Raw genomic sequence first — 25,110 nt, 5'->3', positions numbered from 1 at the left:
TTTACTGTAAAATTGGGGCGCTGGAAACCAGCCGCCCCAGCCGCCGCCGCTTCCGCCGCCCCCCCCGCGAGCAAATTAGAGGGGAAAAAGGCTACTGCCTACAAGGAAGGGCTACTGCTGCCCTGCCGCCGCCACCCGCCACCCCCCCACGAGTGCTCACCAAGTTAGAAGACTTTAGAGAGGAGCTCGCGAACAGAGCTCCTCTCTTATCGAAGCCTCCGGCCCAACTGGGGCCTTGGGCGCGTGCGCACGCGCGCTAGAGCTCTTCTTCCACTAGAGCTTTTGCCGGAGGCCCGGTCTACCCGCCGGGAGGAAGCCGGGTAGACCAGGCCTCCGGCGATCGGAGGCCCGGTCTACCCGGCTTCCTCCCGGCGGGTAGACCGGGCCTCCGGCAAAAGCTCTAGTGGAAGAAGAGCTCTAGAGCGCGTGCGCACGCGCCCAAGGCCCCAGTTGGGCCGGAGGCTTCGATAAGAGAGGAGCTCTGTTCGCGAGCTCCTCTCTAAAGTCTTCTAACTTGGTGAGCACTCGTGGGGGGGTGGCGGGTGGCGGCGGCAGGGCAGCAGTAGACCTTCCTTGTAGGCAGTAGCCTTTTTCCCCTCTAATTTGCTCGCGGGGGGGGGCGGCGGAAGCGGCGGCGGCTGGGGCGGCTGGTTTCCAGCGCCCCAATTTTACAGTAAATTATGGCCACTGGCGGGGCAAAGAGGCGCGGGAGGGGTAAACAAGCCCTCCCCGCCCTTAAAGCAATACCCCCCCACCCGGACCGGACCAACCAGGGCAGAACCGGTCCGGCAGTTCGGCCATTCTATAGAATGGCCGCCGGACCGGTTCGGACACACGCCTATGCAGTCTTGCTGGTGGCTGCCATTGTATTTATGAATGCAGTGAATATTTGTATACCACTTTTCAACAAAAGTTTCCAAAGTGGTATCCATACATACATACCTCTTGTATGTAAACCACTTTGGCAACTTTTGTTGAAAAGTGGTATATAAATAATATGGTCCCCAGTCCCCAAAGGGCTCACAATACCTATAAGGCAATACCTCAGTACTGCAATACTCCTGCAATGGGATGACTGGATGGAATGATGGGGGCAGGGGCATTGCATTATAGGCAGATGCCAGCGACCAGCATGGCTGCTAAGAGTGTTCTGCATTGCTGCCATACCCGCTGCTAAGAGAAGTAGTCCCGTAAGGGCTTCCATTGGTGGTAGTGTCTGCAGTGGTTTGGAGTGCTTCTTGGCAGCTGCCATCTTTGCCCACTGGGGAGAATCTATGGGCCCTTTTATGGCCCTGGGCTCTCAGCCAATGCCTCTGTTGGCCAAGCTCTGTCACTGACCCTGCCAAATGGAACAATATTAATCTGCCATGTAGACACGGTTTAGTTTATTGTGCCGTATAAGGATGACAAGAAAATTATTTAAAAATGAACACACATATTCAAGACACATCAATACATATTCTTTTCTGATTAAAAAATATCCTCTTTTCTATAAACATCCACCTCCAATAAATGACATTCAATTAAACATCAGATTTATGGGTATTTTCTTTTCTGTACTAATTTTATTTATTCAATTGAAAGGGTTTATCTTCCCACTTTGTCTCTCTAGTGTAACACTTAATAGTCAAAGGCAGTGCTCCAGGTTGGCAAGTACTGTGTGTTAAATTAAATTAAATACATCATTCGGCAAACATCCTCTTTTGTCTCTCCCAGTGCAATATTATTCTTTTAATGTTTTGTTCCTGGTTGCAATGTTCACAGCAACCACTTGGTGGGGCCAAATGGCTTCCTCTCCCACTGATAGAGAGGAACGGTAATTTTAGCTTTAAGCCATGATTTGCCTCACAAGCAAAACACATAGACAGTAGTTTTACAATGATGAGGTATACATTAAACATTTTGGGCCCAAGCTATTAGACGTAATGCAGAAGATCTGGAAATAGTTGCATTTTTTCCTTTAACTGAATAACAACCATGTGATAAAATAATTTGTAGATCAAATGAATGTTGTAGGTGAAAGGTTAACTCTTTTCCCTGCTACATTTCCCTGATTAAAAATCACACCCACAGACAGACATATGTACCCTGAAGCTGCTATTGGCTTTGGGGTGCAAAACACGCAAATACTTATTTTATTTTTTAAAATCTATATCCTACTTGATCTTATTCTTAGAAGTAACTAAAACAAACAACAACAACAAAACAAACATTAAAAGCAAAATCAACCAAAGCACAGCAAAACAAAAAAAACACATAATAAGCAGCAAAACCAAACATACCTGTATGATTCCTAGAAGTTCCATCCTGCAGAGCAAATACCAATTTTAGGGGAAGGATTTCCATTGGGAAAATGGCAGTGGAAGGAAAGGGTTAAAACCTCCTTCTGCACAGCACTTGGACCTGTACCTGGAGAGAGAGAGAGAGAGAGAGAGAGAGAGAGAGAGAGAGAGAAAATTATCATTATCATTGTCATTGTCATTTTACATTTATATTCCACTCTTCCTCCAAGGAGCCCAGAGAGAGGTAGGGGTGTGTGTGTGTGTGTGTGTGTGTGCGCGCGCGCACGTGTACACACACAAACACACACACAAACACACACCTTACTCATGGATCTTCCATATCATGTCTTGTTGCAACTTCAGAGAGGAAAGAAAACCAAATGGGTTTTTTAGGGCTAAGCTGAAGTACCTCTGACTTCACGGCACTGTGTATAGAAAAGCACCCCCGCCTTCAGCAATACTTTGGAAGGGCCTGAAAACAGGGGCAAATACCTGTTTCCAATAAATGACACTCGAACATCAAATGTATTGTTATTTTCTTTTCTTACTAATTTCATTTTACTTTGTGTCAACAAATTGCCAGTCTCCCAAATTTTTGCTGTTCCTGTTCAATAAGAACACATGGGCATACACCATTCCTGCCTGGAACATTGTTCTGTAAGGCATGGAGTTCTTCCACTGAAACGGGTTGTCTTCTTTCTTGGTCTCTCGTGTAACATTTACTCTATGTATACCCCCTAGTGTAACATTTACAAGGTGTTCACCCAGTGTGCTGCAGTGCAGCAGTACCTGGTTCCTTTTCTTCCTGTACTGCAGTGATTTCATTGCTTTGCTTAGCAGTGCTGGAAGTGAGAGAATGTGACTCTGCATTGCCTAGGCACATCTCGCCTAGGCACATCTCTTCATGCCACTGTGCAACCAATCTGATTGGCTACATTACCTTTCAATTAGCTATGTGATCCCTGACTGGCTAGGGTGACACAGTGAGGAAGGAGATGGAATGGCAAGAACACTGTGGGGTTGGGGGCATTTTACACTTCTTCAACTCCCCCTTTTCATGGCTGATAACTTGACTTGGCCCTCATTTTTTGTTTGTAGCACTTGGCTGAACAAAGGTGGGAATTCATAAGCGGGTAGCACAGAGAATGCAGGACAGGTGGCCTCACATTAAAGGTATGGCTTCAAAAAGAACTCTATTCATCCAAAATCATCTGCATCTAAAAGAGAGTAAAAAATGAGGCAAAGACACTAAAACTGATGCAATAGGAGCAGGAAATGATTTGCTGCACACTTGCTTACTTTGACTGCATGCATTCAGTGTTAGGATGTCAGCCAGATAGTTTAATTTGTGCTAGGGATCAACCCCAGAATTCATTTCCAGATAAAGTCTGAGGTTCTGGAATGTATGAAATGAATTAGGGGTGCGCTGAACCAGGCACGGCTCGTGAACTCTCCTCGGGGGGGGAGCTTCTATAAGGTAAATGGAGCCGGTGCTCTGTGCTGCCCAGCAGCCCCCATGGCGGGGAATCGCCTTCGCCACTCACCTGGACACTGGCAGGGGCTCGCCGCGGGGGCTGCAGGGTGGCACAGAGCACCGGCTCCATTTACTTTAAAGATGCCGCCCACTGCCCCCCCGGAGCCGCGCCTGCGCTGAACCAGTCCATGATCAAACCAGACTGCAGTGAACCGGGCTGGTTTAACTGCTTCAATCGCGGACTGGACCAGCCCCAGAGAAAGGGGTCTGGTCTGTGATTGAACTGGACTGAACGTGGTCTGTCCATAGACCAGTTCACTGGTTCAAGTGCCTGTAAAGGGGAATCCGGTGAGGTTTCCCTTTTGTTTCCATTAGCCCTGGATTAACCATAAGGCAAAACAAGCATGTGCTTGGGGCATCACGGGAAGGGGGGCACCACAGAGTTTCCCCCCTACTTATCATGCCTTTAACTCTTTCACTGAACATAAGAACAGCCCTGCTGGATCAGGCCCAAGGCCCATCTACTCCAGCATCCTGTTTCGCACAGTGGCCCTCCAGATACCGCTGGAAGCCACAGGCAGGAGTTGAGGGCATGCCCTCTCTCCTGTTGTTACTCCCCTCAACTGGTACTCAGAGGCATCTTGCCTTTGAGGCTGGAGGTGGCCTATAGCCCTCCGACTAGTAGCCGATGATAGACCTCTCCTCCATGAAGTTATCCAAACCCCTCTTAAAGCCATTCAGGTTGTTGGCTGTCACCACATCTTGTGGCAGAGAATTCCACAAGTGGATTATGCATTGTGTGAAAAAATACTTCCATTTGTTGGTCCTAGATTTCCTGGAAATCAATTTCATGGGACGACCTCTGGTTCTCGTGTTATAGGAGAGGGAGCAGAATTTCTCTCTATCCACTTTCTCCACTCCATGAATGATTTTATAGACCTCTATCATGTCTCTCCACAGTCATCTTTTTTCCAAACTAAAAAGCCCCAGGTGTTGTAGCCTTCCCTCATAAGAAAGGTGCTCTAGGCCCCTGATCATCTTGGTTGCCCTCTTCTGCACCTTTTCCAGTTCTGCAATGTCCTTTTTTAGATGTGGTGACCAGAATTGTACGCAGTACTCCAGGTGTGGCCACACCATAGTTTTGTATAAGGACATTATAATATTTTCAATCATCTTCCTAATGATCCCTCACATGGAATTGGCCTTTTTCACAGCTGCCGCACATTGAGTCGACACTTTCAATGAGCTGTCCACCATGACCCTAAGATCCCTCTCCTGGTCAGTCACTGACAGCTCAAATCCCATCAGCGTATACTTGAAGTTGGGTTTTTTCATCCCTATGTGCATCACTTTACACTTTCCAACACTGAAGCGCATTTGCCATTTGGTCGCCCACTCCCCCAGTTTGGAGAAATCTTTTTGGAGCTCCTCACAATCCGTTTTGGATTTCACTACCCAAAAGAGTTTGGTATCATCTGCAAATTTGGTCACATCGCTGTTTACCCGAACCTCTAGATCATTTATGAATAAATTAAAAAGCACTGGTCCCAGTAAAGATCCCTGGGGGACCCCATTTCTTATTTTCCTCCATTGTGAAAACTCTCCATTTATCCCTACACTCTGTTTCCTGACTTTCAACCAGTTAGCAATCCACACATGCACTTGTCGCCTTATCCTATGACTGCTAAGTTTCCTCAGGAGACTTTGATAAGGAAGATTGTCGAACACTTTTTGGAAGTCCAGGTATACTATGTCAATTGGATCACCTTGATCCACACACTTGTTGACACTTTCAAAGAAGTCCAAAAGGTTTGTGAGGCAAGATTTACCTTTGCAGAAGCCATGCTGGCTCACTCCCAGCAGGGCCTGTTCTTCTAGGTGCTTTACAATTTTATCCTTGAGGATGCTTTCCATCAATTTGCCTGGAATGGATGTTAAGCTAACCGCCCTATAATTTCCCAGATTGCCCTTGGATCCCTTTTTAAAAATTGGTGTTACATTTGCTACCTTCCAGTCCTCCAGTACAGAGCCTGATTGCAGGGATACATTATATATTTTGACTATGAGGTCAGCAATTTCACATTTGAGTTCTTTGAAGCCTCTTGGATGGATGCCATCTGGCCCTGGTGATTTGTTAGTTTTCCGTTTTTCCAGACAGTTTAGAACATCATCTCTTGTCACTTCTATCTGACTCCGTTCTTTAGCCTCCATGCCTGAAAAGTCTGGTTCAGGAACAGATATATGCTCTGTATCCTCTGCCGTGAAGATGGACACAAATAACTCATTTAGCTTCTCCATATCCTCCTTAATAATCCCTTTCACTTCCTCATTGTCTAATGGTCCAACAGCCTCCCTGGCAGGTTTCCTGCTTCTGATGTATTTAAAGAAGTTTTTATTATTACCCTTGATACTTTTAGCTAAATGTTCCTCAAACTCTCTTTTTGCCTCCCTTATTGTCACCTTGCATTTCTTTTGCCACCTTGCATTTCACTGCCACACTAAACTTTAGTTGATTTTTTGTATTTGTTTTTATCTGCCGTGTTTGACTTTACTTTGCATTGTTAAAAAAAATGTTTTCTTTGGCTTGGTGAGTGACTAAAGTTTTGAGAAACTACTAAACTATGTATCTGAAATAAAATGTTATTGATTTGCGAAAGATTACTGTAAAGAGCAGTACAAAATATTGATAAAATTTCACATAAAACAAGGTCATATGTAATGATGTCTGACCTTGAAGATGAAATATTTTTCTCAATCATTCCTTCTGTTGCAGCTATTTATAAGAAATTATAGGCAGTGGGACTGTTTTGTTTTACCTTAAAAATCTAGAAAACTTTTAAAAAATTTAAAAACTTTAAAAATTTTAAAAAATTTTTAAAAAGAAAACTTTTAAAAATTTAAATAAATATTAAAGTATAAGTAAATAATTTGCTTGAGTTTTAATGTCTTGTCAGTTAAACAATGGAGGAGGCTGAGTGGGGCACCATTGTTGGGCTGTGCTTAGGGCATCAGTTGCCCTTAATCCAGCCCTGGTTTCCATAGGTAATAAAAGTTGGGGGCAGCGAGAAAGGTGCCTTTAAAACTGAAAGAGACGGTGCTTACCAGCAGGCCTGCATGGCACTCCCCCGACCCTCTCAGTGGCGGTGGCACACAATTGGCCTCCATACATGTGCAGAGGCCATTCATGTGGTCAGCATGTTACTGATCATGCTACAAATGCCCTTTATGCCTGCTCAGAGGACATTTGAGGCACGATCAGCAACACGCTGACATCCGCAGAGGCCATTTGTGTGCCTCCTCAGCTGAGAGAGTGGGGGAAGTGCCATGCAGGCCTGCAGGAAGCACCTTCTCTTTGGGTTTAAAGGTGCCTCTCTTTTGCCTTTCCCCCACCGCCGTTTATTACCTTCGGATGTAAAAGGGGAATCCTCACAGGGAATTAAAAAATGACTCCCCTTGACAAGCGCTCAAACCCGTTTGAGCAGGTTCAGTCAGGTGGACTGGCCCAGTCATTCGATTCAACCAAACAGGTTCACACACAAATTGGGACGGAACCATGCAAGCCGGTTTCGCACACAACCCTAAAATAAATAAAGAACAGTGTGTCTGAGTATGTGCAAACTGCCTTTCCCTCACCATGCAGCAACAGCAGGCTATTCCACATCCATAGGAGCAAACGATTTTCACTTTTTGGAAATTAAACACGGCATACACACCTATCTACAGTAAGTTACCTCTGTCTTTTCTCTCTGAGTTCCCATCCCTATCTTAAGATAACTGAACATGGCACAATCTACCCAGAATCATTCTCTTTCTCTCTCATCCTATTCAGACATAATGTTTATTGAATGTATAGTCTGTGTACAGTCTACACGTATGCAGTAACTCACACATACTGAACATATGTACAGTACCATGTATTTCCTATCTGTACCATGCCTTTGAGGGGGGCCTTTACCCAGGTTAACTTTTTAAATGCACTCAATTACAAGCCCTAATCAGATGTCCCAACAACACACATTGGTGTCCCAACAACACATTTTTAAGCCAACCATGGCACTGATGTGCTCAGACACCTCTCCCTCACTCTGTCCATACTTAGAGCTTGGGGTAGGCAACCTTGATTCTCCAGGTGTTGCTAAACTAGAACTCCCATCAGCCCCAGCCAAAATAAATTGCCTTTCCCTCACTAGTCAGCAACAGCAGCCAATAAATTGTGGCTGGGGATGATGGGAGTTGTAGTTTAACAACAGCTGGGCGCTTTCCAGCTTAGCCACTCAACAGCAGCAAAATGATTTGGTTCAGTCAAATCACATTCAAAACGTAAATAGCAAAGTGCCCAGCAGGGGGAGCAGTCTCATGGAAACTAACAACCCTAAAAAACAGCAACCTTTTTGCGCCAGACATACAATGTTCTATCAATAAATGGGAGTAATTAAATTCGAAACAAGGCATTGAGAATGTGAATGGCACCTGGCTGTCAGTGTAGGGACTGCGGTGTCACAACTCAGGAAGTGTGGATGCACACTTCAGAGATACGCTGTGACCCCGTTTAATCTGGAAAGCGCCCTGGAGAGCCAGGATTGACTAACCCTTTATTAAAGCATTTGTCTATTATAGCATTAACAAATTATAGCATTTGTCTGCAGAGATAAATGCTGTAAGTGTTAAGATATTCTTTCCATGATTGGGAGGCTTTCCAGCTTTCTGATCATGAAAAGAATGTCTTCAAGCTTACAGTGTTTTTCTCTGCAGATAAACCTTGGAAGCATGGGCAGTGTGGGAGTGAGGCTTCTGAGCATATCGGCATCAGGGCAGGGCAGGGCTGTGGGCACATTCTTGGGACACTGTAAGCAAGTTCAGTGCCCTTTCTTTATGTTTGGCTACAGCCATTCACACAAAAACATATGCATGTGTACAGACAATGCATATTTATGCATATCCAATGTAGTGTCTTAATAGTGCGCTCTCTCTCTCTCTCTCTCTCTCTCTCTCTCTCTCTCTCTCTCTCTCCCCCCGCCCCAAATCCACCCAGTTTTGTTTGGGGGTTTTTTGGGATTCTTTCCCCATCTGCCCTCAACCCCCAAACAAAAAACTCTGTTTTCACAGTTGCTCCCTCCCACAACTCGGTTCTCTCATGCTTTCATCTCTTCTTGCTTCAAAGCTACGTTTACTTCCTCCTTCCTCCAAAGATAGCACTGGACCGGATAGCACAGAGATAGCACTGAGATAGCACTGGACTGGATAGCCCCGGACTGAAATGGAGAGAGCTCTCCAGCAGAAACAGTTAGATTGCATTAAGGAAAAAACAATGTCATAGCTTTTCCTCAATGTGCCGCATGAGAGCAGCACTGGGAGGAATGTGCCTGAGCCTTTCCCAGCCTCCTCCTTTGCTTACTGTTTTCACTATTCCAGTGAAGCACTCCCCCCCCCCCGAAGCATCACATGTCACACAATATGGCTGAAATCCTATTCAGTGGGACTTAATTCTGAGTAAATATGCTGCACAGAACCAGGCTGCGAGTCTGCCGTTATGTTTCCTTTTTCTGTGGCACATTGGAAAGGATCCCTAGAACCCCAGGGATCTATGGGGCATAATTTGAAAAACTCTAGTGGTGGCTCTGCAGTTGCAAAGGTTTGGCCTGGTTGAGCTTTGAGGTTTCTTCCATCATTACAATTCTCGTAACATGACTGTTAAGCCCCCTTTTTGTCCTGATAATATATACACAGTTCTTATGATCTTGTCTGACCGGCTCTGCACCCAGCTTGCCTGAAACAGTACAGTCCTTGATGCTTGCATACATTCATCTCATCAGTCCTGATCTCACAATCAATTGTCTATGTATTGGCAGTGGATAACAGTAGATCCAAAGAACTAGATGAAGCACCAACAGTTTGTATAGAAAATAAATGCCAAAAGCTCATGAATTTGCATGGAATATATTTGTTGCAGTTCAGTTTGTGGGAAACCCCTAGCCCTGCCTAACTCTGCCCTCCCAAACACACAGAGCTTAACAATTTGCCTCTGAGCATGCCAGTTTAACAAGATATTACAGGGATTGAAATGTCAGGAGGATTGCTGTCCATCTCTCCCAGGACCAAAGTCCACTACAGCAGTTTGAATTACTTTGACTCTTTATTGTCTATTAAGAAGGATGTAAAAGACTGCGATAAGTCAGGCAGCTGCAATTTGGAATTGGCTGCTGCTTCATTTTGTGAAGAAGGTCTCTGAGGCTCAAAGGTACTCTGTGAAAAGCTAATATTTCATCAAACAGAGTTCTAATCTACAGTCTCCTAAGTTGAAGGAGCTACTGCATAAAAATTACACAAGAGGTTAATGAAAGGGTAAAGAATATTGAGACACTTCCAGGGAAACTGGTAATGAAAGTCAAATATCATTGCAAAAATGTCATAACTACTCTTTTTAAAATGATTCATCAGAGTGAGTAGGTTTTAGAATGGTTTTCTTCTTCTTCTTTAATGTAGCTTACATACATATCCCACCCTGCTTTATTTCTTACATTTTCCCAACACCACAAATGATATCACATCAGTGCTAGTGCGACAAAATCAAAAAGGTTGAATACATATTTCCAGGAGAATAACATAAATGTGAGAGTGTACAGGTCACTCGCTCGTATTTGCCTCAGGAAAGTCTTTCAGACTGACGGTATGCAGTGTTCTTGGACAAGATTGTAATGTGTGCAGTGAACATCAGTATGAACTAAAAGAACTGGCTTCAGAGAGAAAAAGAGGTCAACACGAAAACCTTAGGAATTGTGAAACCCCACCATGCAGCAATAAAGCATATGCCTTGCATGCAAAACTGGTATGCCTCCCTGAAGAGGTTGGCTGCATCTCTTCTCTGTTGCTGTTTAAACAGAAAGTATTCTAGAGAACCTTTGGGATCCTGAATTTGGGGAAATACTTTATTAAAGCCTGCTTTGCTGTTGTGTTCCATTTTATTCATTGTGCTCATGTTTTAAGTTTGTGAGCCATGTCAGAAATTGGATTTAGCTCCAAAGGCAGGATATAAATTGTGGCTCGTCCAGACTAATGATGGGCAGAATGAGCAGAAAGTCATTCTGTCTGCTTTTGCATCTAGACATATTGTTAGAACTGCACTGCAGAGAAATGAGAGTTTTGCCTAGACTGGGAAAATCTGCTGTGCCATAGAAGCACTCCAACATGTTGTATGCCTCCTGGCAAGGCAAGGGCTTACACAACCCACTGATTCCAACTGTGTGCATAGCAGTCATGCCTTCAGCTGCAAGGGAAATGACACTAAAAGCTACTTCCTTTGTTGCTTATGCTGTACCTGAGTAAGTCAAAGATATCATCTCCAACAAACAGCAATTTTGCAATTGTAGTACTAACCATCACATCATGAATGTATCATGGTTATGCTGCTATTTTCTTTCAGAAGTCTAAAAATGAGTATTCAGGATAGAAGCACAGGAATCATATCTTTTTATTTCTTCCTTCTTTAAATTCAAGCTTTTAGCACAAGTCTTTGTAGAGATAAGTAATAACTGGGCAGTTTCTGTGAAGTCACAGAAACTAAAAATGGGTGTGTGTCTCCCAATGCCTGTTGGAGTACAATTTCTGCAAAATCCCTTCCTCTATATATCTATTGCCTTCTTCAGTATTCCACACATTCCTTCCCTGATACCACCTATATTTCTTTGAATAAACAACCACCCTTACACAAACATCATACAAATATCACTAAGAATGCAATCTAGGAAGTTAAAGTTTCCTTTAAGGGTCATTTGGGTTTTTGTGTATTTTGATGATTTGCTCATCAGATTTCCTACTCTTCCATCGCCCACACAGATGTGTCTCTCACACTGCAGGGTCTAGCCGATCACTCTTCTTGCTGCATTCACCACCTCGGTATGTTGATAGACACTCAAACTGGACTGCTTAGTTCTTCCACAAGAATGCATCCAGAAGACACTAGACCTCATACACATGATCTCCAACAGCCACACAGAACCTCTCCTTTCCCTAGCACATCTACTGGGCTTGATGTTTGCAATAATGGACTCATGGTCATGAGCTAGATTCCATCTCTGACCTCTTCAGTGGTTACTACTCCCTACCAGAGGGCCTTAGCATGGAAGAGCCAAATACACATCCATCTTCCCGCTCAGATTTGCTAGTCCTTCATGTGGTGAACATTAACACCATCTCTCCCCCACAGAAAACCATTCCTAGACTCTCCCAGGCTCATATTGATGATGGACACCAGCCTTGTTTGCCACTAGGCTGGGGTGCACATCTCTATCAACATTCAGCACAAGGTCTGGGAAGTTGACTCCTCAAGAACAAAAACCACAGTATCGACTGGCTGGAACTGAGGGTCATCCACTTTGCACTACTAGTGTTCCAACATTTTCTACTCAGAAAACATGTACTTGTACACAACAACAATAAAAAGGCAACCAAGGAGGGACGAGATCCAGGTCGCTACACTGAGAGGCCTGCTGCAATGGGCAAAAACTCATCTAGCTTCCATCATGGCCCATCACATGTCAATAGAGTACTCAACTCAAAATAGGATTGGGTGAGCTGCATGGAAATGCACTCTGCGAAATAAAGCCTCAAAACAATAGACCTTTAATATTCTCACTCAACACCTGGGACAGTTGCAAATTGTCCACCAAACAATGGAAAATTTCCCTGTGAAGGCACAGAGGCTATGGGTTCTCTATCAGCACCATGTCCCCCAGCACTTCTATACCCTGGTACTTCTAAACCCCAATCCCTCTCCTCGCCTGCCTCCTGCACAAGATTCATCTTTACAGGGCAGAAGTGATCTTAGTGGCTCCCCACTGGCCATGAAGATCCTGGCTTTCAGAAATCCTCCATCTTGCAATCTCAGGTCCATGGTTTCTCCCTGTCACATCAGACTCATTACGTCAAGGACTGATTATTCACCACAACTGATTGTTCACCTGGTTAAGGCTAGCCACTTGGTGGCTGAGAGGAACCTCCTAAGATAACATGGTTTGGATACTCACCTAAGTTGTTCGATACTCACTTAAGTCGACCTCCAGAAGACCCTCCACTAATCAAATGTACAAATGCACATTGAGGGCCTTCCTCTTGCAGTTCAGGCATCATAATACTCTCAGGAATCATTGTGGCATCAATGAACTCCTTCTCTTCCTGCAAGAAGGCCTAGATAGGGACCTGAAAGCCAATACTCTCAAAAGACAAGTGACTTTTTTCCATTTTGGAACCACCCACCATGGACTACATTCGCATCCACGCTTCAAGCATTTCCTTAGGGGATCCACTGAACTCTCGTCACCAACAGTACATAGGTTCCTGATATGGAACCTACACATGTTGTTACGTGTTACATCTACACCCCTTTGAGCCTATTTACTCAATCCATCTTAGACTCTTGTCATTCAAACTGGCATTCCTAATTGCAATTTCCTCAAGCTAGACATGTATCTGAAATCCAAGCCTTATCCATCAATAATAACTTTTGCATCTTTTCTCCAGTTTGCCTTATTCTCGATCCATCATTTGTTCCAAAGGTATGCACAGTTTTTCACGAGTACAGGACATCATATTGCCTTCATTCTACCCCAAACCTGCACATCAATCAGGAAAAAGCATGACACAAGTTAGATGTTCGTAGATGACTAAAGGTTGTACTCACTTGTACATCCAGAGGTTTACATCCAATGTACCTCATCCTTCCACACTTCTGACTCCTCATTATCCTTCCTCCCAACTTCTGTGGGGAAGAAAGTCTCATCCACTACCAAAGCTAAATGCATCAAGGCCTGTGTATTGCTGGTATATGAAGTGCAGAACCTACGACCACCTTTGCATCTAACTGCACATTTCACCAGATCCGCAGTCTCATTGGCAAGCTTTCCCACAAATGCCACCCTACAGAAAATTTGCAAGGCAACAACTTGGTCATCTTCATCCACGTTCACCATACTTTACAAGTTGGATGTACCTTTGGCTGCCTTTGGCAGACAAGTCCTCCAACAGGTTCTCCCACCCCAGTCGACCCAGATGGTTCTCACCGAGGATTGCGACTGTGGCATATTCCACATAAGATGGCTTCATTCAGCAGCAGTGAACATAGGAACGTAGGAACATAGGAAGCTGCCATATATGGAGTCAGACCATTGGTCTATCTAGCTCAGTATTGTCTTCACAGACTGGCAGCGACTTCTCCAAGGTTTCAGGTGGGAATCTCTCTCAGCCCTATCTTGGAGAAGCCAGGGAGGGGAATTTAAACCTTCTGCTCTTCCCAGAGCGGCTCCATCCCCTAAGGGGAATATCATACAGAGCTCACACTGCTAGTCTCCCTTTCATATGCAACCAGGGTGGATACTGCTTAGCTAAGGGGACAAGTCATGCTTTCTACCACAAGACCAGCTCTCCAGTGAAAGGAGCTTTGGTTCCTAGCCATGAAGGCTTCTTCTTGTTGTTGGATTTGAGGACACCTTGGTCCACCCATTTGGCTCTCTGGGTCTGTTGGAGGGTCAAATGGGATATATCACATGAGATAGATTCTCTCCCCCTACTCCTCTCTCTCTGGGTTGGCATTAACTGACATTTCTGTCTGATAGGACAAACTGGGTGGTGGGGTCATCCTTCCCAGGCCCTTCAAGCTTCAGCTAATTTACATAGTCCTGCCTCTGGAGCATGTGGAAAGGATAACCCACCAGAGGTGTAACTATAGGGGGGCAGGGGGGGCACGTGCCCCGGGCGCCATCTTTTCTGGTCACGTGGGGGGCGCCGCCATGACAAAAAAATTTTTTTTAATTTTTTTTAAAATTTTTTCTTAATACAAATGTTTCCTGCTCAGTGCAGCAGTGCTGCAGCAGTCAAGGGAGTGCATCGGCGCCCCCTCCCCCACGAGCGGTCCCTTCCGCGCCACCCGCGCCCCCCCCATTGCTTTGCTGGCGCCTGGCGGCCAGTCAGTGGCCTGGCTTGGCGGCGGCAGCAGGCGCTTGTGAGGAAAAACCTAAGTATAATGTAGTATGTTGGGGGGGGCGGGGGGCATGGGGGGGGCGTCATTTCAGTGTTTGCCCCGGGCGCCGTTTTCCCTAGTTATGCCTCTGTAACCCACACTAGATGTCCTCAAATCCAGCAGCAAGAAGAAGAAGTCTTCATGGCAACTTGCTTACTTGGCAAAGAGGCACCTTTTAACATGATGATTCTGTTTATTTAGCAGGAGGAAAGTAACTGGCCCTATCCACCCCCAGCACACTACCTCCAGTGACTGTTGCTGGTGTCTATCTTATGTTTCTTTTTAGATTGTGAGCCCTTTGGGGACAGGGATCCATCTTATTTATTTATTATTTCTCTGTGTAAACTGCCCTGGGCCATTTTTAGAAAGGCAGTATAGAAATCAAAATAACAACAACAACAACAGCAACAACATTGATAATAAAATTCAGCCATCCCAGGTCCTTGGGAATGACTCAATGTCTGGATAAAACAAACCAGACAATAACACCTGTCTGACTGTGTAAACAAGAAATAATAATAATAAAGCTTTTGGCTTAAACACCTAACAAGCCTTCATAAACAACTATCAAGACAGTTCAATCACATTTTGCAAGGTGGTGATATTGAACAATGGCTAACAACTGGGAAAACTCATCTCATAATGAAAGACCGAGCAAAAGGTGCAGTTCCAAGTAATTATAGACTGATAACCTGCCTGCCAACCATGTTCAAATTATTAACTGGAATAATAGCAGATGAAGTGATGCAACACTTATTAACTAACAAACAACTTTCAGTTGAACAGAAAGGAAATTGCCCGAACACCAGAGGCACAAAAGACCAGCTGCTGATTGACAAAATGATTTTTGGAAATTGCAAGAGAAGAAAAACCAATCTAAGTGTTGCATGGATTGACTACAAGAAAACCTTTGATTCATTGCCCCACACATGGATACTAAAATGTTTAGAAACAACTGGTGTCAGCAAAAACATTCAGATATTTATTAAAAAAGCAATGAGCATGTGGAGTACACAGTTAACAATCAATGGCGAGACACTTGGACAGGTTAGCATTAGAAGAGGTATTTTCCAAGGGGACTCACTATCCCCTCTGTTGTTTGTAATCGCCATGACCCCACCTTCACAAATACTAAACAAAACAGGCCTCAGATACCAAACATCTAAAACATCAAGTCAAATCAACCATCTGCTGTACATGGACGATCTGAAGTTGTATGGAAAGTCCCAGTCAGAAATTGAATCACTGCTAAACACTGTCCGTATATTCAGTAGTGATATAGCAATGGAGTTTGGACTAGACAAGTGTGCTGTATTAATAATGAACAGAGGGAAAATAACAAAAACAGAAGGAATAGAACTGCCCAATGGAAGCAAGATCAAGAACCTGGAAGAGAAAGAACATTACAAATACTGGAGCATTCTCCAGGCTGATAACATCGCACACGCTGAAGTTAAAAGAAAAATGGGAAGTGAATACATCAGGAGAGTTAGAAAAATCCTAAAGTCCAATCTCAATGGTGGGAACACCATACAAGCCATAAACACCTGGGCTATACCTGTTATCAGATACACTGCAGGAATAATAGACTGGACCCAGGCAGAGCTAGAGACACTAGATCGTAAGACCAGGAAAATAATGACTATCAATCATGCTCTGCACCCCTGTAGTGATGTAGATAGGCTATACCTCCCTCGCAGCTCCGGTGGAAGAGGAATGCTACAAGTCCATCAAACAGGAGAGGAGGAGAAAAGAGGCCTTGAAGAATATATCAAGGACAGTGAAGAAGATGCACTTCAAATGGTCAAGAACGAGAAACTATTCAACACCAATGAAACAAAGCAGGCCTACAAGAAAGAACAAGTCAAGAACTGAGCAGAAAAATGAAAAAAGAAGCCCTTGCATGGTCAATATTTGCACAATACAAGTGGAAAATCAGACATCACCAAGACCTGGCAATGGCTTAAGAATGGCAACTTGAAGAAAGAAACAGAGGGTTTAATATTGGCTGCACAAGTTCAGGCACTAAGAACAAATGCAATAAGAGCAAAAGTCGAAAAATCCACCACAAACAGCAAGTGCCGCCTTTGTAAAGAAGCAGATGAAACAGTGGACCACCTAATCAGCTGTTGTAAAAGATCGTACAGACAGAATACAAACAAAGACATGACAAGGGAGCAGGGATGATACACTGGAATATCTGCAAAAAATGCAAGCAACCTGTAGCCAAAAATTGGTGGGACCATAAAATAGAAAAAGTTGAAGAAAATGAAGATGTAAAAATATTATGGGACTTCCGACTACAAACAGACAAACATCTGCCACACAATACACCAGATATCACTGTAGTCGAGAAGAAAGAAAAACAAGTCAAAATAATTGACATAGCAATACCAGGGGATAGCAGAATAGAAGAAAAAGAAATAGAAAAAATCACCAAATACAAAGATCTACAAATTGAAATTGAAAGGCTGTGGCAGAAAAAGACCCAAATAATCCCAGTGGTAATTGGCGCCCTGGGTGCAGTTCCAAAAGACCTTGAAGAGCACCTCAACACCATAGGGGTCACAGAAATCACCACCAGCCAATTACAAAAAGCAGCTTTACTGGTAACAGCCTATATTTTGTGATGATATCTATAACAACAGCAACAACATTGACAATAAAATTCAGCCATCCCAGGTCCTTGGGAAGGACTCGATGTCTGGATAAAAACAAACCAGTCAATAACACCTGTCTGTCTAAACAAGAGATAATATCATTATTATTGATATATTTCTTCTTCTTTTTCTTCTTCTTCTTCTTCTTCTTCTTCTTGAAAGTGAGGAGGTAAAATGAGCATACTTGGGAAGAAGTATTGGTGAAGAAGAAGAAGAAGAAGAAGAAGAAGAAGAAGAAGAAGAAGAAGAAGAAGAAGAAGAAGAAGAAGAAGAAGAAGAAGAAGAAGAAGAAGAAGAAACCAATACTCATTTCCCAAGTATGCTCATTTTACCCCCTCACTTTCAAGTGGCTTGCAGCAACTTATTAAAAAAACATGTTTCAGAGGCATTTGGAGTGTGTGTGTGTGTGTGGGGGTACCAAATAGCAGCCACAGAGACCCCAATTTGGACAGGAACTTCAGCAGGGGCAAAAGTTTAAGGCCCCTCCCCGACACTGTAGTCCCAATTAGATCTCCCGCTGCCACAGCTGCTATTCAGTAAAGTCAAGAGTATCAGGGCCAAGGATGAGCTGAGTGTCTGTAATTTGCCCCTTGCTTGAAGCTGATGCACTTTAATAGTTTTTGCATTCTTGCTGGCCCCTGCCCCTGCACTTAAGACCTTGCTTCTGATTTAGTGATTGTTCTATAGGTTTTATTGTTGGATATTGTATGTCTGACTTTTATTTTTGCTAATTACCTTGAGTGTGGGTTTCTGTTAACACAGAAAGACAGGATAAACATGTTTTTAAATCGATAAAGAATACAGTAAATTTGCACTAGAAAACCTAAGCTGAATAATCCACACAGCCCCATGGGCACTGCGCAGAGATGACTTTCCCCAGAGCTCAGCTCGCCATACTCCCAGCTCTGGCGGTGCCACTAAAAGAGAACCAGAACCCTCTTGAGCCCCAATGACATCTAGAAAAACATGTGGGGAGTGCTGGGAAGTGGAGCCCTTTCCAGCACTTTCCCCACAGAGCCCCATGGCCCAGGACTGCTTGGGAGTAAATGGTGGGAAAGGTTGTAACCATGTGGTCTCAGTAGGGCTGTGCAGATCATTCAGCTATTTTGTGCTGAAATATTTGCACAGCCCTAATAGAAGCTGCAAAGTATCAATCTTAAGCCTGGATTCTGCCTTAGCTAGCAGCCATTATCGACCTGAAGGTAAATTGATTCATGTGAGCAAGATGGCAATAAATAATCAGGATGTAGCCTTGACTGAAGGTCTGGGCTGGGGGCCTTTGGGATCTAGCTGTTCACCATAAACACACTTGAGGAGGAGTTCAGGTGAGTACTACACAAGCTATGGCACTACATTTGCATATTTCAAAAGAGCCCTTTCCCCCCAACATTTTGCTGAACATATTCCTTTCCTGTCATTAATTGTGGCGGCTGTCTCTGACGTGACGGAAGATGGCTTGATGAGATTTGGCAACATGTGAAACACATACTGTGAATGCTTCATTTTGCTATCAGAGCTGAAGAAGCCCTTATCAGCACAAGGCAGAAATGTCTATTCATATTAATTTAATTCCAACTGATTTGAATTTCTAAGTTTGGGGGAATGAACAAAAGGCTCCTCTTTGAAAAGCAAGGATGAATGATGTCCCTATTGTCTCATCCTTAGAAAGCTTCAGAAACCATCAGTGCTTTCTAGTCCCCTTCATCTTCCTTTACTGTGGCGTTGTTGTTGTTGTTGTTGTTGTTGTTTTAACTTAGAATAGGTTAAAGAACTGGGGAGAATAGTTCTGGGGAGAATAGGGGAGAAGAACTGGTAATGGGCTGCAGTGGTGAGATTCACTCCGCACCCCTCCTTATTTTACTCTATCTGTTTGTTTTTTCAGCTGCTGATAGCGAAGCCAAGGATACCTGTGAAATTTGCTGGCAAAGGGATTCTGCTGGGCTTGTTGTGTTTCTGTGCTGTTACTCTGTGGGTTGCCTCCTTCCTTCTGGCTAATTGTAATGCCGCTTCTCGCCTCTGTGCCCGAGCGGTGAGGCGGGGGGCGGGGTTGTGCTCCCGGCATGAAGAAGCAGGCACAGAAGCGCCATCTTGGCCCCCTCCACGTGACTAGGGACTGTCCAATCAGGTGAGGGGGCTGGGAAACCGCGTAGCCCGGCAGCCATCTCATGAGCAGTCTCTCTTCTGCCGGGCACCCACCCACCCTCCCGGTACTCAGTGAGGGATAGCCGGTCGCCTACGGGGGCCAAGTAGGAATTTTTTGGGTCGTGCCAGATTGTCTGGGGCACGGCCTTTTTTTGCCTACTTCTCACTGAGGCTTAGGAGCTGGGCCATTGGTAGCCATCGTTACCTATGGTGGCAGGTAGGCATTGAGAATTGATTGGTCACTTTGCAGGAGAGTGCGGGTGTTGGGTAGGTAGATTCAGGGATCGGTGTTTGGCTGGAGGGCCAGTTGGGTGAGGGGGGGTCAAGGAACAGCCTTTCAGGGCTTTGATGGCCCATAAGGTTGGGAATGGCCCCCACTCGGGGGGTGGGCGCGACTCACCGGCTCAGAGCTTTGACGGCTTGGGTTGGGGGTGTGGCGGACCACCACCACCCCTCGGCAGGGTGGAGCCCTGCGGTGAGAGGAGGCCAGGACTTGGAGCCTGGCCAAATCAGGACCCGGCCCTTCGCCCTGGTGTGGGGTGCTCTTCACTAGGAAAGGCCACCACGCGAGAGTAGTACCCGCACTCTAGTGTATTGGGACCTCGTTGCAAGTGTCGTTACCTCTGTACAATAATAAAAGTGGCCCTTATTTACTCCAACTAAGGGTGTCCTGTCTTCATTGGGGGCCTGGGGGTGCAACATACTTTTCACCTGCCAGGAGGAGGAGTTGGTTCCCACTATACCTATAAAACAAGGGGCTGTGCAGCCGACAGCAGGGCCACTGGGTGGGCTGCCTGTAGCTGGCCACTAAAGTGGGGCAGGCCTTTGGGAGCAGGCTTTGGGGGTGGGACAGAGGGCTGAGGCAAGTTATACTGCAGCTTTAAGAACTTCTCTGTTTGTTGCTAGACTAGTGTAGGTATGTGTTTTGGTGAACCTGGAGTTGGGACGATTGTGTACACAGTCCCTGGGGTGATTCCAGGGGTGGTGAGGATTAGAAGAGGATGCAACAGTGGGAGGGTAGCAGGCTGTTACTGGGGAAGGGAGATCAGAAACTTAATAGCTGTTACCCCTTCCAGCTTCCCTGCCAGTTCTTTGACCTTGGGGAGCAGTAGCGAACTCCCACAGAACCTCACCTTGCTTCTCTGTAATGCCTGGTCAGTTCAAAATAAAACAAGAAATCGTCCATGATTTGATCATGGATGATGGTGCTGACCTGGTATGTTTTGCAGAGACCTGGATGGGGGAGGCTAGTGTACCTATGACTGGAGTCCAAGGATAGACTGGGACTTCTGTTGGTATACAGTTCACCCATTTCCCAACAGAGTCCCTAACTGAGCTGCATGACTTGGTTGAGGAGCTGATGTTGGCGTCTCCCAGACTAGTAGTTCTGGGGGACTTTAATGTTCACTTTGGAACCAATTTGTCAGGATCAGCTCAGGAGTTCATAGCGGCCATGACAACTATGGGCCTATCCCAGGTGGTCTCAGGACCAATGTACATTGCTGGTCACACTCTCGATTTGGTTTTTTTGCTCTGAACAGGAAGGTGTACTGTGGGACTCCTGTGATTTCCCCATTGTCATGGATAGACCACCATCTGGTTAAGGTTAGACTCACAGCCCTCTCCACCGCAGGGGTGAAGGCCCTATTAGGATGGTCCGCCCCAAAAGGCTATTGGATCCTATAAGATTCCAAGAAGTCTTAAAAGGTTTTAAGGTTGGTTCTGCCAGTGATCCTGTTGATGCACTGGTTCAGGCTTGGAACAATGAACTCACTAGGGCAATAGACATGATTACTCCTAAGTGCCTTCTCCGACCCACTTCTAAATTAGCCCCTTCGTAAATGGAACAGCTGCAGGGGCTGAAGTGGCAAGGTAGAAGGCTCGGGCGCAAGTGGAGAAAGACTCAGCTTGAATCCAACAGATTACAACACAGAGTGTTGATCACAGAAGATCACAGAAGATCTACGCTCTGGCAATGCATGCAGCAAAGTAACAGCTTTTCTGCCTGCATTGCTTCTGCAAGCTCACATCCAGCGGAGTTGTCTAGGGTTGTGAGGGGGCTACATGCCCCTCCTCCCTTGAATGAGTACTTGGATCCATCAGTTACCCTATGTGACATTTTAATACGCTTTTAACAGATAAAATCTCTCATATTTGAGCTGAACTAGACTCTACAGTTGCGGCAGAGTCTATTGTGGTGGTGTCCCAGCAGCTCCTCTTGTGTGGCTAAATTGGGTCAATTTCAGTTTGTGACTTCCAAAGATGTGAACAAGAAACTTGGGACACTGCGACTCACTATCTGTTCTCTCGACCTTTGCCCAACATGGCTTATACAATCTGGTAGTGAGGTTATTGGAGAGGGCCTTGTTAAGATCATTAGTGCTTCTCTGAGGGAGGGCAGGATGCCTCCTTGTCTCAAGGAGGCAATTATTAGACCACTCTTGAAGAGGCCTGCCTTGGATCTCTCAGAACTGGGCAATTATAGGCCTGTCTCCAACCTCCTATGGTTGGGCAAGGTGATCAAGAGGGTGGCGGTGTCTCAGCCCCAGGCTGTCTTGGAGGAAGCAGATTATCTGGGCCCATTTCAAACTGGCTTTCAGGCAGGCTATGAGGTTGAGATGGCCTTGGTCAGCCTTTTGTATTATCTCCAATTAAGAATAGACAGAGGGAGTGTAACTCTGTTGATCCTTGTGGATCTCTTGGTGGCTTTTGATACCATCAACCATGGTACCCTTCTGGGGCACCTGAAGGGGTTGTGTTACAGTCCAGGCCTGATTTATATACCAAATCTGCTTATTAGCTAGCATACCAAATTAGGCCTGGCTCATAGTGTCACCATGTGACCAAGTTCTTTTATATGATGACCGTGTAGGATCTGGGCGCAAGGAAGAAAGGAGATCAAACCAATCCTCAAAGATTCAATGGGCTTTATTGAGTATAAAAGAGTAACAACATAATCTAGCAGAAAGCAGAACACTCTATCAATGTTACTAACAGTATTAGTAAACAGAACATCCTAGCCGCAACCAGCGTTCCTAACTACCATATGTGTGTGCATTAAATCTTCCTAGAGCCTAATATAATTCAGATACAGATGGAAAAGGGGGAAAGGAAAGCTGAGGGCTGGCATGGTTTGGGGAGATTAGTAGAGGAAAAGGGAGGGGGGAGAAGGAGGCAGGAGAAGGGGAAGGGATGAGGGGATTCCAGGCTTGTAGGAGCAGCATATTTACCAGGATCAGAGACTTGAGAGTGGAGATCTTTTCAGCTTGAAGGAGCGAGGCGCTTGGCAGGAGACAGGAGCGTTTGCAGTTGCTCAGATCACGGCTGAGAGCCAGAGCACCATGGCTGGGGAAGTCTTGACTTCTCACTGCACAGTAGAAGTCACAGACAGCTCCTGTTCATGGACAGAGTTCCTGCTTTGCCCCGCGGCTTAGCAGCAAACTCTGGGATCTTTGTGTGAGCAAGATTGCCTGTAGGCATAAGTCTGCTTGTAGGAGACAGTTCCTGTCCATGGACAGAGTTCCTGCCTCTAGCCCTGAGGCTTAGCAGCAAACTCTGGCATTGCGGCGAGCAAATCTTGATGTAGGCACAAGATTGCTGGCTCTCTGTCTAGTAGCAGTGTCATGGTCAGGTGACTCCCAGTTAATCTCCAGTTTGTTGATAATTCTTTCCATGTTGCATTTCTGAGGGTAGTGCTTGCCTAACATTTTGGTTATATTTCCAGACTTTTATGTTAGGTTTTCTTGGCCCTTCAGCATTCACTATTACTTCATTCAGTGATAAGGGCATGCCCTCTGCTCTTGCCTGTAGGCTTACCAGAAACATCTGGTGGACCACTGTGCAAAACAGGATGCTGTCAGGCCTTGGGCCTGAACCAGCAGGGCTGTTCTTAGGTTCTTTTGAACTGATCACCATTTTGCTTAGCTCTGTCAAGGTGTAGGAAAAAAGTAGCATGTGAAATGTATCTCCTACAAATAATTGGCTTTGAACAGAAGTCAGTTTATAAGACATGGCACCACAGTCAAGGAGAACTGAATCATGATCACCACTGTTAGAGCATGTTTGCCCATGTCAGACCCTGGGAAAGGCATAACACCACACCTTTTCAGTGCAAAACTTTTGAATGGTGTTAATTCCTGAATAACTCTCAGTTTCATCACGGGAGCTTTTCATTGATGTGCTTATGTAAATCGTAACTATTAAGAAGTGTGTATTCAAAGTCATGCCCATTTTGATATGTATAATTTCTGTATGTTTTGATAAAACTAATACAGTAGTCCCTCGACCTACGAACTACTCGACAACCAACGTTTTCGACTTACGAACGCCAAAAAAGACCGGAAGTAGTTGGCGGTTTAGATTTGGCTTCCTCGACTTACGCATTTTTAGATGCGGTTTCCTCGACTTACGAGTGTTTCCAGACCTCCGTGGGTGCGCTTTTCGACCTACGAAAATTTCGACTTACGAACGTCCGTTCGGAACGGATTAACTATGTAAGCCGAGGGACCACTGTATAGAGTTATATCCATATTTTTATCCTAACATTTTCACATTTTTAGAAACATTATATTTTAAATATCTTCATATTGACTATTTATATAATCATTGCTTTGTTTTGTAGAGCCTAAATGCTGAAATACCTCTTTTCTTTATTGATAGGCCATCAAATCTCATTTCAAGTCTTCCCACAAAGGGTAAGAAATTATAATTCTTCACTTCAAGGCCACATATCAAGCAATGAAGCCTGGTGACTGAATGAAGGGTGATACCCAAGACTGTAGATGATAGAAGAGCGACTTTCTTATATTGAAGTCATTTTGCAAAAACAATGGGTACCACTCAAGTGACTGCCAGTCTTCAGCGGATATAAATCAAGATAAATACTCCTATTTTATTTAAAATACATCCATATGGATCCTAATACAAAGTTATAAAGTCTTTATGGTATAAAAATCTGATCACTTAAATGGGTTCAATTCAGATATAACACCAAACCACTATGGCAGAGTGTGGATTTGCATGCTCCCTCTTCTCTTCTGACATGCTGATTCTCTCCTCCTACTTTTCACTAGCCAGAGTTTGCTCTGACATCTGATTTGGCAAACAGTTTCCCCTCCAAAATGTGATTTGAAACCAGGGTTTGAAATGGGTTTCCAACTATGCTTTGGAGGTTTGCACTAACCAGCATTTGCTAATCTGGACATCATAGCAAACCATGGTTAGGAAAAACCAGGATGTGCAGGAGAAAAGCCACATGTGAGAGGGAAAGAAAGGGAGTGCACCAGCAAGCAGGGGAGCTCATGCTCATTAAACCATAGCTTCATGTGTGAAGACAGTATCTTCACTGCTTCATGTCTGAAGAAAGTCTCTGAAGCCATTTGTTATACAAACGTGACTAGATTAAACAGTTAGGATATATATCTGCATCTATATTGATGTGAACCGCCCTGCGCCTTTTTTAGAAGGGAGTTATATAAACCCAATTAATTAATTTAATTTAATTAAAATATATATCCGTTACATGTACATACACTCACTCTT

General features: G+C 44.7%; 1 long non-coding RNA gene across 1 annotated transcript in view; it reads left to right on the top strand.

Moving 5' to 3' along the window:
- LOC128346182 (uncharacterized) overlaps positions 1-24,450 on the top strand; it is a 72,878-nt gene extending 48,428 nt beyond the window's left edge. Inside the window, exon 3 of the long non-coding RNA XR_008316824.1 lies at positions 24,229-24,450. This is a non-coding gene — a long non-coding RNA (uncharacterized LOC128346182). The remainder of the gene's footprint in view (positions 1-24,228) is intronic.
- The last annotated feature ends 660 nt before the right edge of the window (positions 24,451-25,110 follow it).

The sequence above is a fragment of the Hemicordylus capensis genome, chromosome 2, assembly GCF_027244095.1.
Source record: "Hemicordylus capensis ecotype Gifberg chromosome 2, rHemCap1.1.pri, whole genome shotgun sequence".
NCBI lineage: Eukaryota > Metazoa > Chordata > Lepidosauria > Squamata > Cordylidae > Hemicordylus > Hemicordylus capensis.
Note: the sequence above shows the minus strand (reverse complement) of the source record. Positions and strands in the feature narration are given on the sequence as shown.